Raw genomic sequence first — 16,015 nt, 5'->3', positions numbered from 1 at the left:
TCGATGACTGAAGATAAAAACATACATACATAATGCATACACTATATTCAACTATGTTGCAACCCATGATGATGATAAATGACAATACAAACCCTCTTTACTGGAACTTTATAAAAGCAGTATTTGTGCGATACTTTCAGAAGGCTTATATGCATACTGATACTACATCACTCTTTAAGTTATAGAACAGTGTTTCTCAATCTTGGCAACTTTAAGATGCTTGGACTTTAAATCCCAGAATTCTCCAGCCAGCTAGGCTGGCTGGGGAATTCTGGGAGTTGAAGTCCAGACATCTTAAAGTTGCAAAGGTTGAGAAAACCACTATAGAACCTTAGCTGCCCAGCTTCAGAATTTGCTGAAAACAAGTCTTCCAGATAGGCTACAGCATCTGTTAGTAATATTAATACTAGTAGTAACAGGAACAACTAGTAATGAGAGCAAGGATGGGGAAACTGGGTCCTTTCCCCAAATTCTCCCCTTCAATATGCACACTCTCATTCCTCAGGGCCACTGATCTTCTGGCATTGGAGTTGTCAGTTACATTGACCATATTTCTTATATATCAAACTTTTACGTGATCCCAGGCAGATTTGGAATCTCTAGTTGACAGAAGGAGCGTGACATAATCTATATCTCTGTGCTCTGAGAGCTTATGGGAATATATATATCCAGAGCGGCTGGATAGTGTAGTGGTTAGAGCACCGCTTTTGACTTAGGAGACTGGGGTTCAAATCCCGGCTGATACCTACCTTACCAGTAGGGTCCTTGGGCAAAGACCCCCTAATGCTTCACCTGCCTACCTCAAATATGAGAGTGACACAAACTAAGAGAGTCATGCCGGCTCGGACATTTCCCAGATTAACAAGGTCCATGTCAGATGTTGGGGAACCAGGACAATCTGATGATAAGTGGACTACAGGAACGAACCATTCATGGACGAGGCAAGAGAACCTGGAACTGATGGAATGCTACTACAACAGTAGACCTAATGAGAGGGGATATTTGAAATGTATGAGGGAACTATGGATAGACAGAAGACCTACATCCACACTAACTGAGAAACAACTAGTTACCCAGCACTTCAACATAGTGAAGAGGAAGCTGCTCTCACAACTTGAGATAGACCAATTCCACATTACAACCTGGACTCAAGCAGACCTGGAAAAACAACTGGATGTGCAGCCAACACCTAAAACTGGAATGTCACTGCTACCCCCTCCATTACAGAGCATAGCAGCTGATATGAGGCATAAGATCATGGATAAACTAGCTACAGTCAACCCTCGAGACTGATTACCAAGGCTCAGTGGAAAAGTACCATTGGATAGTATGGTAGAAGATGCCAATAGTGCCCTCCAAACAATCCCTACTACCACCATAATTCAAACCAATGAACTGGTATATGCTACAGCTGCTGTAATCCTGGAAATGCTTGACTACATGATCAAGAAGAACAGCAGTACACACACACACAGCCCTGGAAAATGAGATTGGAAGCTAAGATCAAGGCAACTTGTAGAGAAGTCAGTCAGCTGGTGGAACTACAGAAGAGTGTGGAGATTAAGGATAAGACCCGGTTACTGAAAAAATATATGGGCCTGACTCCGTCTGAAGCCCTAGAGACTGCTAAACAAAGGCTCACAGCACTGGCTGCCAGGCTAAGGAGATACACTACAGAAGCAGATAGATAGATAGATAGATAGATAGATAGATAGATAGATAGATAGATAGATAGATAGATAGATAGATAGATAGATAGATAAATAGATAAAGAAGATAAATGCCCTGTTGTCCAAAGAACCATCCAAAGTATACTCCCAACTGCAGGGCAACCACACAGTAACAGCAGAGTCACCAGCAGCAGAAACTGAACAGTATTGGAAGAACATATGGGAGAAAGAGAAGACACATAACACCAAAAAAAAAAAAAAAGCAAAGTGGCTGCAGGACCTGAAAGCAGACCACAATCATCTCCCAGAACAGGAACCAGTCACCATCAGAGTACCTACATGAACGCCTAGCAGCACAGATGAACCAGCTGTTAGCAGCAGGCTCCCACCCAGACTGGCTAATACAAGGAGGGACAGTGCTGATCATGAAAGACCCTCACAAGGGAACAGCACCATCCAAGTACCGGCCAATAACCTGCCTTCCCACAAAGTGGAAAGTTCTATCAGGCATCATAGCCACCAAGCTACAAGACATATGGGTCTTGTACATGTGCATAGCTCAGAAGGGAATTGGGAACAACACCAGAGGCTTAAAACACCAGTTGCTCATAGATAGAGCAGTCGCCCGAGACTCAAGTTCTAAGCAGACCAATCTGAGCACAGCCTGGATTGACTACAGGAAAGCCTATGACACAATGCCACACACATGGATCTGTGAATGCCTGGCGCTATACAAGGTCAACAGGACAGTAAGGACTTTCTTCAAGAACTCAATGGGACTGTGGAAGACAACACTGGAAGTCAACTCAAGACAGCTCGCACAAGTGGCCATCAAGTGCACCATATATTAAGGTGATGCGCTGTCCCCACTGCTGTTCTGCATAGGCTTAAACCCCCCCAGCCAGATAATCACAAGGACTGGATATGGGTACAAGTTCAAGAGTGGAATTACCATCAGCCACCTCCTGTACATGGATGACATCAAGCTGTATGCTAAGAGTGAACGAGAGATTGACTCACTGATCCACCTGACATGGATCTACAGTGAGGACATTGGGATGCCATTTGGACTGTAGAAATGTGGCAGGATGATAGTAAAGAGAGGGAAGGTAGTTAAGACTGATGGGGTGTAACTACCAGTGGACCACATAGCAGACATACAGACCAGCTACAAATACCTTGGTATCCCACAGTCACATGGGAACCACAATGAGGAGGCAAGGAAGACAGCAAAATCCAAGTACCACCAAAGGATAAGACAGGTCCTGAAGAGCCAGCTCAATGGAAAGAACAAGATCCATGCCATCAACATATATGCCCTGCCAGTCATCAGATACCCTGCTGGTATAGTGAGCTGGCCAAAAGAGGACATGGAGGCTGACAATGTGAAGACCTGGAAGCTCCTCACAATGTATGGAGTTTTCCACCCCAAGTCCAACACCCAGAGATTGTACACCAGCTGCAAAGAGGGTGGGTGGGGTCTGATGAGTGTCAAAGCCACTGTCCTGGATGAAACCCGGAGCATCCAGGAGTACATCAGTAAGATGGCACACAAAGATGAGCTGCTACGAGAATTCCTGAGGAAGCAGCAGACATGGGAGGACGTTCAAATGGAGGAAGTACCATGGCAAGACAAGCCCCTGCATGGGATGTACCATCAACAGATAGCTGAGGTGGTGGACATTGGGAAATCCTATCAGTGGCTGGAAAGGGCTGGACTAAAAGACAGCACTGAGGCACTGATCATAGCAGCACAAGAACAGGCACTAAGCACCAGATCCATAGAAATCACTAGACAGGACCCAAGGTGCAGATTGTGCAAAGAGGCCTCAGAGACAGTCCAACACATAGTGGCAGAACGTAAGATGCAGGCAGGAACAGCATACACTGAATGGCACAACTAAGTAGCTGGCATTGTGTACAGGAACATCTGCACAGTGTATGTGCTAGACCCTCCCAAGTCCAGATGGGAGATCCCACAGAAGGTTGTGGAGAATAACAGGGCTAAGATCCTGTGGGACTTCCAGATCCAGACGGACAGGCAGGTACTGGCCAATGAACCAGATATCTTGGTAGTAGACAAGGACCAGAAGACAGCGGTAGTGATAGATGTAGCGGTGCCAAGTGACAGCAACATCAGGACGAAGGAGCATGGGAAGCTGGAGAAGTACCAGGGCCTGAAGGAGGAAATAGAGAGGATGTGGAAAGTCAAGGCCAAAGTGGTCCCAGTGGTGGTAGGAGCATTCCGGGCTGTGACTCCTAAACTGGGGGAGTGGCTCCAAAAGATCCCAGGAACAACATCAGAGCTCTCTGTCCAGAAGAGTGCAGTGCTAGAAACAGCTAAGATCTAGTAGAGGAGCTGAGATTGAGGAAGACACGTACCACTCATAGGGGTGAGAGGGGAATTTTATATTTCCAATAGATTCTGGTGCTGGATATAATATCTGGGTTTCTCTGTCCATCACTGGATTGTGCTGTACCTCTCTTTGCTCAGAGAAAGGAATTACCACTTTCTTTCATAAGCAGAAGGAGATCATGTAGAGAGAAGAAGAATAAGAAAAGAAAGCTCAACAAGCCAGACAGGGACATCTTACAATCCCTGATTTACCCAAATTTCCTCTGGCCTCATTTTGTCTGGCTATTCTAAATTTAGTCCTGTCCATATTGAACATTTGAGAGGAGGTACATTTCTGGAAGCTCAAGGTGGTGGTTCTAAAAAGTAAGCTTTACTACTCTATGGGCACTCTACTCTACTGATTCTATTTATGTAACAGTTCCTCACTGAAACTGACAGGGCTGGGGGAAAAGGAACTGATTTCGTCTGAATTGTGTCTTGTTCTTCTTTTCATGGGGGGAGGGGGGAAATAGGCTTGGCTTGTTGTTGCAGAATGATTCTTTAATAAGGAAGAAAGTAATATTACAATCTGTTTGATTTATATTATCAAAAAACCACAAATATGTCCAAACAGATGGGACGTGATCCCAGGCAGATTTGGAATCTCTAGTTGACAGAAGGATCATTGCCAATTACCTCATAGGGTGAGATTAGCTTTTTAACTGGCATCTTGACTGAAGAATTTATAATCCCACTACGTTTACTGCAATCTTTCTCAGATTGCAGATCCACATGGACAACAGCAAAGGTGGGCAAACAATTATGTTCACCCTTCTGACAGCAGGACCAAGAAATGGTTAAGACTAGGCATCTTGTGTTATTATATCCAAAGAGATTTACAATGTTTATTTATTGTATTGCTGCCAATTCCTGGGTGGCTAACAATCAAAAGCATCACCTGAACACCTTCCTCCTGTAAAAAATAATAAATAACCCCACCCACAAAATAAACCATATATATTATCAAAATCATAGATAAATAATCTGACTGATACGCATCATCCTGCATTCTTTACAGGTGAACCAAGAACATCTTTCTCCAACATGGATCCCTCCAGACATATGGGATTACAACTTCTATCAGTCCTTCCAAGATGGTGAGCAACCATTTAGAGGGCAATGTGTTGGGAAAGGCAGAATTAGAGGTGAAGTAATGGACATCATATAACCTACATGACCTACACAGGCAGCTCTTCAGTTGATCTGCAATCCACCCAACTGTAATAATTATGAATTGTTTACAGCTCCAGGTCCATTGGAAATATAGGCTCTAGATCTACCATGTCTGGTATGTAAGAGACAGAAGGTGGAATGAAACCATTTATTAGTGAAGGAGGTATGTATGGGCCCAGGGGGAGTGAATAGGACTCAGTAGACATAGCCAATGATATTGCTTATTGAAACAGAAGTTTGGAGAAGATGCAGTAGTCTTAGATCTCATAAGATCTCAGCAAAGCTGAGCAAAGTTGGAGTGGACTCAAAAGAAAAACAAGGAAGGAAGGGCAATGGACCTTTTGGAAGCCATAGTTGTGCCTGGGTAGCACCTTCAAAATAATTTCGTGCTGCAGGAAGGCCAGGTTGGAAAGCCTGTTTGAATGTGCTCTGTGCCTGGCCAGTAAAGGAGAAGAGAGTTGTGTTAGGAGGGACTCCCTGAGGAAAACCTCTGTTTAAAAAAGGGTGAGGATGGGAGAGCTGTCAGTAAAATTAGATCAGCACAATCTTCCATGGATTGAACTGAAATCCTACCAGCCAGTTGCTTCCACTGTGACCTCTGACAATGCCCTCTTCAGGGAGCCAGCTCTGTAAACAGATGAGAGGAGGAAGTTCTTGCAAGTCAAAATAAAAACTAATGACATTCTTTTCATTGTGATTTGGTGAATACAAGGGGCAGGAATTCCAAAATTGAAGTGGCAGGAACAGGGTCAGCCAGGAAAAGGGAAAAGAAATTGCACAACATCATGAACAGCAATAAGGGAAAGCAAGCATTGGGGAGACTTCAAAGGCAACCATCATTGTTTGGGGTTCAAAGGGTTTTGCCAAGTCTCTGTTTATGTTGGACCAGGGAATGAACAATGAGGGAACTTTTGCAGAACACGCAAAATCCATTCTGATTACTCTGAAAAGCAAAGGCTAGAAGGAAGCATGTTGCCTATTGCAACACACACACACACACACACACACACACACACATTATACGATTAATGTGAGTTCGATTCTCCAGAAAATAGTCTTGCCTGAAAAGCTATCAGAGGCCAACTCTATTAGAAAGTATCCTTTGTTTGCAGTACTCCCTACCACCACTTTATTATGCAATTGTGTGCTTGTTTACATCAAGATTGCTTTGAGTGATTTTTAAAAAATGCATATATGGTGGTGCCCATTGATAAACTGGTACATAAAATGAGCAAGACCTTTAAACTCATAAAATACTAACTCTCAAGAACACTTCTTTTACAGGTGCTCATTAACAGGATGTTCACTCAAAAACATTCCAGAGAGATTATCTTAATGTTATCTTTCATATGGACTATATTCCAGATATAGAATAAAAATGAAAACAAAACAAAGCAAAAAAAAAAAAAAAAGGAAAAGGAAAAGGACCATACAGTGTCCCTAGTGAGCCTGTACAACATAGTCAGGTGATTAGAAATGTCAAAATCAGAGAAAAAGGTATTGACTGGTATAATTTTTTTAAAAGTAAAGGCACAAACTTTGATCTACTCCCATGGGTGGAATAACTAACATAAAACTGTAAAATTGGTTATCCCCAGGTAGCTGGCTAGAAGGCCTCTGAATGTCCCTTGGTATCAGGAGACTGCTATATATTGTCAGAGGGACAAAGTATATTAAATATACTTGAGGCAATTGAGGCGGCATCAAAAATTCCTGATGTTTTGTAGCCAAACCTTTTGCAACTTGACACACTCCAGTTTTAATATACAAAAATGAACAAGAGGGCAAGAGCAGGTATACAATCAACAAGGGTGCACAAGCTTTCTTGGGCCTGAGAGCTGAGCCAGCAACCACATGCCAAAAATGGGCTGGAGCCAGGACAAACAAGTGGGCATAATTATGACCCCAGTCATATTTGAAGTCATTTAAAATTTAAGCTTCCATTTAATTAAATTTAAAACAATGTTGCATAATTCATCTCTTCTTCCCCAGATGGCAACTACATAGCAGTTGATAGCAGCTACATCAGTGTTTTTCAAACTTGGCAACTTTAAGGTGGGTGGACTTCAACTCCCAGAATTCCCCAGCCAGTGAGCCACATTATATTAGCCACACATGCAGCCACTTTGAATGATATGCAAGGTGCTTTTTCATTCTGCTTAAGAGATCATGTAGGCAGCATGACATCACCATGTCATAATGCAGCCAACACTCTTCGCTTAGGAGTGTCTAATCTTCAGTGTGGGTAACCATCTTGGATTATTATTATTTATTAAATTTGTCCCCCGCCCATCTCCCCCCAACGGGGGACTCTGGGTGGCTCACAGCACATTAAAACAATAAATAAATATTGTTTTGGATTGATTGCCTAAAACAGTCAACCAGGTTAAGTTGATGAATGGGATTAGTCTGGATTCACAGAGTTAAATAATTACCTACCCGTTATTCTAGCTGGGGAAAACAAGCAGCAAAACCCTGTTCTACTTACGTTCTGCTTATGGATTTCCCACAAGCATTTAATGGCCACAATGGAATGCAAATGTTGTATTAGGTAAGCCTTTGTCTGATCCCACTTGGCTTTTTGGGGAATTTTAATTTAAGTTCAACGTAGGCTTTCTAAAGTATACTTTTGTGTGTACTTCCTTCTAACATATGAATTCTGGCATGCTTAAAAAAAAAAAACTCCCTTACTCGCTTTAACACAAAGCTTGCAGGTCAATGGAATGTAAATTGCTTTGCAAATCTGCATATTAGTTTTGGAATTGCAAATTAGATGAATTCACTTCAATATGCAGATCAAGCAGAAGTCTTGAGCATTGGAGAAAAGGAGGCTGTTGCAGCCATGAAACTTGGAGATTATCAGAAAGGCCAGATCATTTGTATGCAAATGGACTACATAATTTTAGGAATCAGCTTCTGGTAGAATGATGCTAGTGCAAAACTTGCACGGGAGGAATTCTGTGTAATGCTCAGAAGATCAGGCTGCTCAGTTTTCTAAAAACAACACACTAAAGGGGCATCAGCTGAAACATTTTTAAGTTTGATACCCCTTTGGGCCATACTTAACAAACAATTAAAATAAGTCCTCAAATCATCCAATAGCTGCCACTAGAAAGAAACTCAGTACTCCGTTACAAAATCCCCTTTTCCAACTACCATGGAGAGCTCAAAATTTCCACCATGGGAAGAGGGGGAGCAAATATGCTTAGGAAACTACAGGCTACACACAGCATGGTTCTCTGCTGCCCTCTGCGGTCATATTATTGACTAGTTAGAGCTGCAGATCTGCTCCAACCAATTAGTCAATTTGATTCAAATTGTTGAATGTATTCAATTTGAATCAGCAATTGAATTTGAGAAATCAAACTTGATTGAGCATGCTTGCATGAAGGGTTCAGAGCAGAAAACCATGCCTTACTTCAGTTTTCTCTACAGAGGAAGGAGAGGCACAGTGTAAAGTGAAGGGAGGGTTCTAACAGTCAAGGTAAGAGAAGCTGCTAAGATAGTGCTGTATTGAAAACATTCACATTTTTGGACCATTCTTGCTGTAGAATCACTGAATCATAGAACTGTAGAGTTGGAAGGGGCCAAAAGGATCAACTACTCCAACCCTCTGCTATGTCCAGGAAAAACATCTAGGAGAAGTGGCTGTCCAGCCTCTTCTTGGAAACCTCCAAAGATGGAAGGTTTGGTTTCTTAACTTTGGTTAAGAAATAGCTTTGGATTGTTTTTTGGTGGAGTTCTCCTGCTAGTGGGTAGTGTTTTTGCATTTACTTTGCTACAAGGTGGCCCAGGCATGTATGTCTTTCATGGCACAACTATTTTACAAAAGAGCTCCATTAATGGACTTTTTCAGACTGCACAGTGTGGGCAGCCATGGAAGCTTTAGAGGATGGAAAGATTTGGATCACAAATAACCAGGAGCTGTTCTATCATCTCCAACCATAAAGTTAGCTCAAAACCACCACCAAAAGGAATTCTAAAGAAATTCTCAAGCATCCCAAGATTAGAAAAACAGAAGCCTGTTTTGTAGGTGAAGAACACTTTGGGGAAAACAGACTCTGGCACTGCACTAGAATAAAAAATTCTAGAATAATGTAGTTAGGAATAAGCACACTTTGAGAATACTTTGGTTAATTGTAACTTTCTTTAAAAGTTTCACCCTGATGAACCTCATGCAGTTGTGGATTGATGTTCCTCCCCTTCACTCCATATCCTTTTCTCTTTATATTGCCACTTAACTGCCCTACCCTTTAAAACTGTTAATCTTTCACTCGCACATGCTTATGCCAGGCAGTTGAAGAAGAACTCCAGCAAACACTTTATCTTAGTAAAGATTGAAGTGCCTTGAGATGAAGTCTGCAATTCTGGAATAGGATAAAATTTATGTATGCTAATAAAAGCTGAAGGTGAGGGCAGACATTGAGACTATATAAAATTTCACAACTGCTCAATACCTAGTTTTATATATACAGCAGAATCAAGGGCTGTAGCTGAGTGAAACAGAATTAGTTGAAAGATCTGGGGCATTGATAATACTGAGGTAACCCAAAGGTCTGATTCCTGTGCTTCTGACCTAGGAGTGGGCACCCTTACTCTTGGCTGTGGAAAGGGTGGGCTTCATATAACTAAGGCTACCATAGGTTGGTTGCAAAAATTGGTCTGACCTCCAGATGACAGAAAAAAGTACAGAAAATCCTAGTTTTTGCTGCTATCTAGCGGGTCATCCAGATTTTTATAGGCTAGATATTATTATCTCATGTTTCATATCTCATGTCTCACATCATATCTAGTCAAACCAGCTTGCTCATTTAACACCAAAGTGTCAACTTATTCATTCTATGGTTCATGATTGGTTGAATCATCCATGTGACTAATAGAAGAATTAATGCCTTATCTATTTTCATTCTCCATTCTTCATATTTATCTTCTGTGACATATTGCATCACCAGTCCTTACTGGTTAGACTGTGCTGTGAGGTCAGTCCACTTTCAATGACTACATTCACACAGTCTCCTTTTTTATATAATATTTTTTATTAAAGTTTAAAAATACGAACATAAAAAACTAATACAAACTAAGAAAAATATAGAAGAGTAAAAAGAAAAAAGAAAAAGAGTAGAGAAAAAAAAGAAAAAAATTAAAAATATAGTAAAAAAAGAAAAGAAAAGAGGTATATAAAGAAATGACTTTCCCCTTCATCAAGGTTAAAATATATATGTTGTTATTTCTGATAACTCCTATTGGATTTTTGCTGACCAGGACTGAATGACGAGGCTTTAAAGATTTGTTTGTAGATAAGAGATGAGATATGGGAAGAAGAGATATTTTGTTGTATTTTCAGAGAAAGCTATAAGTTACTGCATTAAAAGGAAAGGAAAGGAATATAAAGTTGGTTTATTTGATTGAGGTTAAAATATATATGTTGTTATTTCTGGTAACTCTTAATGGACTTTTTCTGAATAGGACTGAATGACAAAGCTTTAAGAATTTGTTTATAGATAAGAGATGAAATATGGGAAGAAGAGATCTTTTGTGGTAGTATCAGAGAAGGTGATAAAATACTGAAATTGTTTGTACTTGTCTTGATGAAGGGCGAAGTCATTTCTTTATATATCTCTTCTTTATATTCATACAGCCTGCTTAACCTGCTCACTAGATTAATACATTTTCTAGGTTTTCTGGAGGTCCTCTAGATTTTTGTAGCCCAGATCTGGTGTCTATTTTAGGTAGCCCTGAGCATAAAAAATTGATTTGATGAAAGAGAATTTGCTTTAGAAATTCTTTTTTTTTAAAGAGAATTTTGGAAAAATGATCCAGGGCCCAGGTCAAAGACCAAAGACGCTAGTCTTTGGTAGCAAAAAAATTCAAATTTTTGTTAAAGGCATAGGCGTTTGTGAGCTACAGCTGACTTCATCAGCTGCATGGAGTGGCCATGGAGCTGTAGTTCATGAAAGCTCACACCTTCTAATAAAATGTGTTAGTCAGAAAAGGCACTACCAGATTCTTCCTGATTTTTCTCAGGGCCGAGTGTGGAGTTTTGCATCTATCTGGTCCACATGTAAATGTTCTGTAATTCATTGTACAATTTGTTCTCTAGTGACTGCAGCCTTTCTGGCTTCTCCCATTCCATGCTGTCCTAAGGAGAGATATCATAAAGCAGTGGTACCTGATTCTGCAAAGTTCAAAAATGGCAAGGACTCTTAATTCTTTTATTTAAAAATTAAGTTAAATCAAACCATTATTTTTAGATCTGATTTTATCATTTTATAGGTTACTTGGACCTGGCAAAATTCCTCCCATCCCCAGATAAGCTGTAGTTTTTCTCCTCCTTCATCTGTACAAGCACCAAGGCTTTTTTCAGCATGGTTGTTGGGTGTACCATTGGAAGATCTGAAGGACCAGAATGGAGACAGATCATCCTGGAGAAAATCTATGTAGCTGCTAAGAGTTGACACCAACAGGATGGCACATAATCAATCACACCTCTCTCCTGATTAATAAAAAGCATTGCACTCCCCTTTTTTTCTTTTCCTTTTTTATGAACACAAGAGCAAATATAAGAGGAATGTCACCAGATTAGGTGAGTACAAAGCCTGGGGTTTCTGAGTGGGGAATTGTGGGGTTAAAAGGTCAAATGGATACCTTAAGCCATTGTCCATAATATATGAAATAATTGGGAAAAGCTGGCCAATGGAAAACGGGGGAAAAATTAGCCAACTCTAGTTAACTTTAGGTAAATTTTCAGGGCAATACATTTAGTGTACTTTATCGATCAGGCAATAAAACCTTTATCTGTTCCCCCCATCCCCCATACACACTTTTAGGAAACCCTCAGATGTCCTCAGTCACTTTAACAAGACGTCCAGCTTAACCATCCTGAATTTTCCACCTACTTATGCAAGATGGCCACGTGCACCATATGTAGCAGATTCCCATGATCATCTTTGCAGGGAGAGGACACATGACAACAATTCCAAAGCCTGCAAAGATGGCTTTCTCAGGTAGCACCATTTCAAACTAGAGGTAGAATTTGATATGTCAAAATGCTTCTCTGCAAAGAAATGCATAAGTATTGCATAAGACTTGCATGCAGAAAGCTAGCTTGTAAGGGAGGACCAGGATTAGCCTGGCTCTCTTCACAACAAGACATTTTCCTGTCTGTCTGGAGGTGTGTATGTTTTAATGGAGCAGCACCAAAACATACAACGCTTTCAGTCAAAGTGGAACAGCTTCAGTTATACTGAAATGCAGAACTAGCAGCCTTTTTCATTATGAGTTCACATTGCTTTTAACGTATTTTAGGTAGAAGTACAGGCACAATGGTAACATTCTGGTCCTCATCTAAGTATACTTTCAGTGTGTGCCATCCCTTATTACGTTATTGTAAATTGCCTAACTTTAACGACTTCCTCTATATTGTTTTACACTGCAATTGCTTTATTCTTTATAGATGTTAAAGCTCAGAGGGCGTTGGTACCTTGTGTTAAAGATATACCTGGAAAACATCCTGGTCCTCCAAAATATTATCAGGAGATGTATATTGACAAATGCAGCACAGGAAATGGAAGACCAGTATGTGCTTTGGCGTTCAGGTACATTCCTTGAATGCGTGTGCATTCGAGAAAAGATATATCCAACTGTTGGTATGAGTTCTAACTTCCTAGAGTTCCTGGAAAATCCTCTCTAATGTTATTTGAACAAAGCATTCTTAGAAAACACCAGAAAACATCTGTATAAGATTAGACCAAAAGGCTTAACTAGTTTAGAATCCTGTTAATCATCATGACAGCCCATTTTCTCTCCGAAAAGACAAGAAACAGAACTAAAGAAAACAGCTCTATACTCTTTCCCATGTTTGACAAACATGCAGGCTTCAGGTAGGAAAATGTGCAAGGTCAAAATGAATGGAGTAATGAAAGTAATGTTCTTGCCTGACTTGATTATGTCAGCTTGCTTGGGTTTTTCATGAATATTTGTCTCATTTCCTCCAGAGGGAAGAGAACAGTTTGGATGAGACTCAATTTTACACAGAATAACCAAGTTCAGAAAAACGATAATTCAGGAATGCACTCATCCCCCACGCACACATTCCTGGTATGAATTTCTGGAGCAGATTACATCTTGTTTTACAGTAGTTTAGGTTTTATTTTTTGTTTTTCATTATCCTTATAATACTGCCTGGACTCTCACACCAGGGTGTTGATGGGTGTCTGCAGCATTGTGCTGTTGCATCACAAGCTCCGCCTCATTTGGATGTTCATGCAACATCATCATGCATGAACGAAAGGGAGGGGGCTTCAGCTGCATAGGTGTGGCCACTTTCTTGACTCAATCTGACCTCCCTGTGGACATCCCTGATGCAGCTTCCCTTCTTCCCCTCCCTTGCTTTGCAATGGAACCACAATACATTGACTAAGCATGCACATGTGCACACGTGTGTGTGTGCACACACACACACACCACTCATTAAACAAAGTCAGTCCATCCCTGGTTTCTCTCTCTTCAACAATCCTAAGCACAGAAGATTGGCTGCAGTGGTTAGTATAGGGGACTGACAAATTCTTCAATTTAATGAAAGGGCTGTTGCTCCAAGCTGTCCAATGCGTAGGACTCTCATTGTTCTCCTGCAAGAAGTAGAAAGGGTGCAGGATGCCTGGTGCTCTGGAGGCCCAGCCTGTGCATGGAGGTTCCACTCTGCTCCCCAGGAAGAAACTCAGGGACAGCAGTAAAAAATAAATAAATAAATAAATAAAATCTAACAACCAGTTTGTACAGACTGAATGAAACCAGCTAGACGAGACCCTTGCTCTCACATGCAAATTCACTTGCTAGTTATATAGTTTGCTGAATGTGTTTGTTCATGTAAACACGGAAAGTACAATGCTGAGATTAAATCTTCTATTAAATATTTTTCAGGCTGCACTGAATATTTACAGACCGGCTTTTTTTCCCAAAACAACATATTGTGGGTGTGGGTGTTTTATGGGCAGGGATGTTTGAGGAAGCCCTCAATAGATTTCCAGAAGTCTGCCTCTCTCACGTTAAATGGTTCTTTTGCCTCCCATGAACATTCCCTGCTCCATGACAAAAAACTACAGATCAATGTTTTTCCTCAAAATATGGCATAATATTTAACAGCCAGTCAGGTCTGTCTCCATCCTGACATCAATGAGGGCCAAGCCCTCACTTCGAATTAGCTTTATTCATCTTAATGACATCTGGATGTTTTAATCTGTTTGGTTGTCTTTGAAAGGGCAAAATGCAAAAGGGCCAAAAGTCCTCCAATAATACATTTCTAAGAGCTTGTTAGAGATGTTTTCAAAATCTTCCTCATCTAAATCTCTCACCAAATTTGGAGTTTCTGAACCTTCTTATCCTTTTCCTTCTCTTCTTTGCCTCATCTGGAAGGGCGGTTGCAGTTCACTGCTTTGTTTTGGAAAAAACCCTGTGGACATCATAATGGGTACAAAAATTTGCAATCAGTTGAAAAAGTTTTCAGGAGCGTTGGGGGGGGAATAAAAAAAAGTTAAGACAACAGCCACAAGCATGTGATCAAAGCCCCTCCCCTCCTGTAAAAAGGGCAGGGCTTCGATCACATGGTTGTGGCAGCCATGTTGACATTTTTATCCCCTCCCTGCAGACATTCCTGCCATCTGTAAAATTTTGCTTTCGAGCAAATTGCAAGAAAACAAAGAGACTTTATTGCTTCCAAAAAACTGTTTTCTGCCCCCCTCTATCTCTGAATCTAAACACCCCTCTTATTATTTCTCAGGGAACAGGGTGTAGTTCAAGCTGTTGTGAAGAGCAGCTTATGACCTATTTATCAAGCATTGACAGCAAAACCTCCCACTGCTGATATTCAACATTTAGAGCAAAAGAGAAAGGAGATCTCTCTGCTATGTGTCGCTTAACCTTTTCTCTCCTTTTTTTTTAAAGGCAGGTGTTCTTTAAACAAATCTTGTTTATAGAGAAGAGATAAGATATGGGAAGAAGAGATCATTTGTTGTATTTTAAGAGAAGGTGATAAGTTACTAAAATCGTTTATACTTATTATGAAGGGAGAAGTCATTTCTTTATATATATTTTTTTCTTTACTATATTCTTATTTTTCCTTTCCTATTTTCCTTTCTATTTTTTACCTTCTTTTCTGCACATTCTATTTTTTCTTTTTCTTTTTTTCTTTTTAGTTTGTGTTAGTTCTTATCTTTTAGACTGTAATATTCAGTAAAATTACTATATATAAAAAAGGGCAGATGTTCATGCAGATGTTTGGAGCTTTGAAACCATCTCATGTCACCGCCCTAACTGTGGAAATGCACTCTTTCAGGAATCGTGTTGGCTGCTGTCCTCAATTCTTCCAGCACAAAAGTTTAAATCTTCCTTTTCAGCCAGACATTTTGAGCTTAATCCTTGTTTTAGGAGTTGGGTTTTTTCAGATTTTTTATAGTGATTAACTGACTTCAGTGATTTACGAGTAGAAAGATAGGTTTAAATTATCTGTATGTATGCATACGTACATACATACACACACGCAATTTAAACCTATCTTTCTATCTATAAAGCACTCAAATCAGATGGATGGATGGATGGATGGAGAGAGAGAGAGAGAGAGAGATGGATTTTTTATATATTCTGGTTTCAGGTTAATATGGTTAATAAACAAGTTTTAGTTCTGCTTGGAACAAAGATATATGTAAAAACGTAAAAATAATTCTGCTGCGTCAGACCAAAGCACACCCTGGTTTAACACTCTGTTTCTTACAGTGGTCAATCC

General features: G+C 40.4%; 1 long non-coding RNA gene across 1 annotated transcript in view; it reads left to right on the top strand.

Annotated features, from left to right (window-relative positions):
* Positions 1–11,752, top strand: part of LOC112540324 (uncharacterized) — a 75,519-nt gene extending 63,767 nt beyond the window's left edge. Inside the window, exons 2-3 of the long non-coding RNA XR_003084387.1 lie at positions 5,084–5,162; positions 11,512–11,752. This is a non-coding gene — a long non-coding RNA (uncharacterized LOC112540324). The remainder of the gene's footprint in view (positions 1–5,083; positions 5,163–11,511) is intronic.
* The last annotated feature ends 4,263 nt before the right edge of the window (positions 11,753–16,015 follow it).

Source organism: Python bivittatus, unplaced genomic scaffold, assembly GCF_059951505.1.
Source record: "Python bivittatus isolate LINGU-HERP-01145 unplaced genomic scaffold, Pbiv_v1 ctg000310_np1212, whole genome shotgun sequence".
NCBI lineage: Eukaryota > Metazoa > Chordata > Lepidosauria > Squamata > Pythonidae > Python > Python bivittatus.
This window is presented reverse-complemented; position numbering and strand designations above follow the sequence as displayed.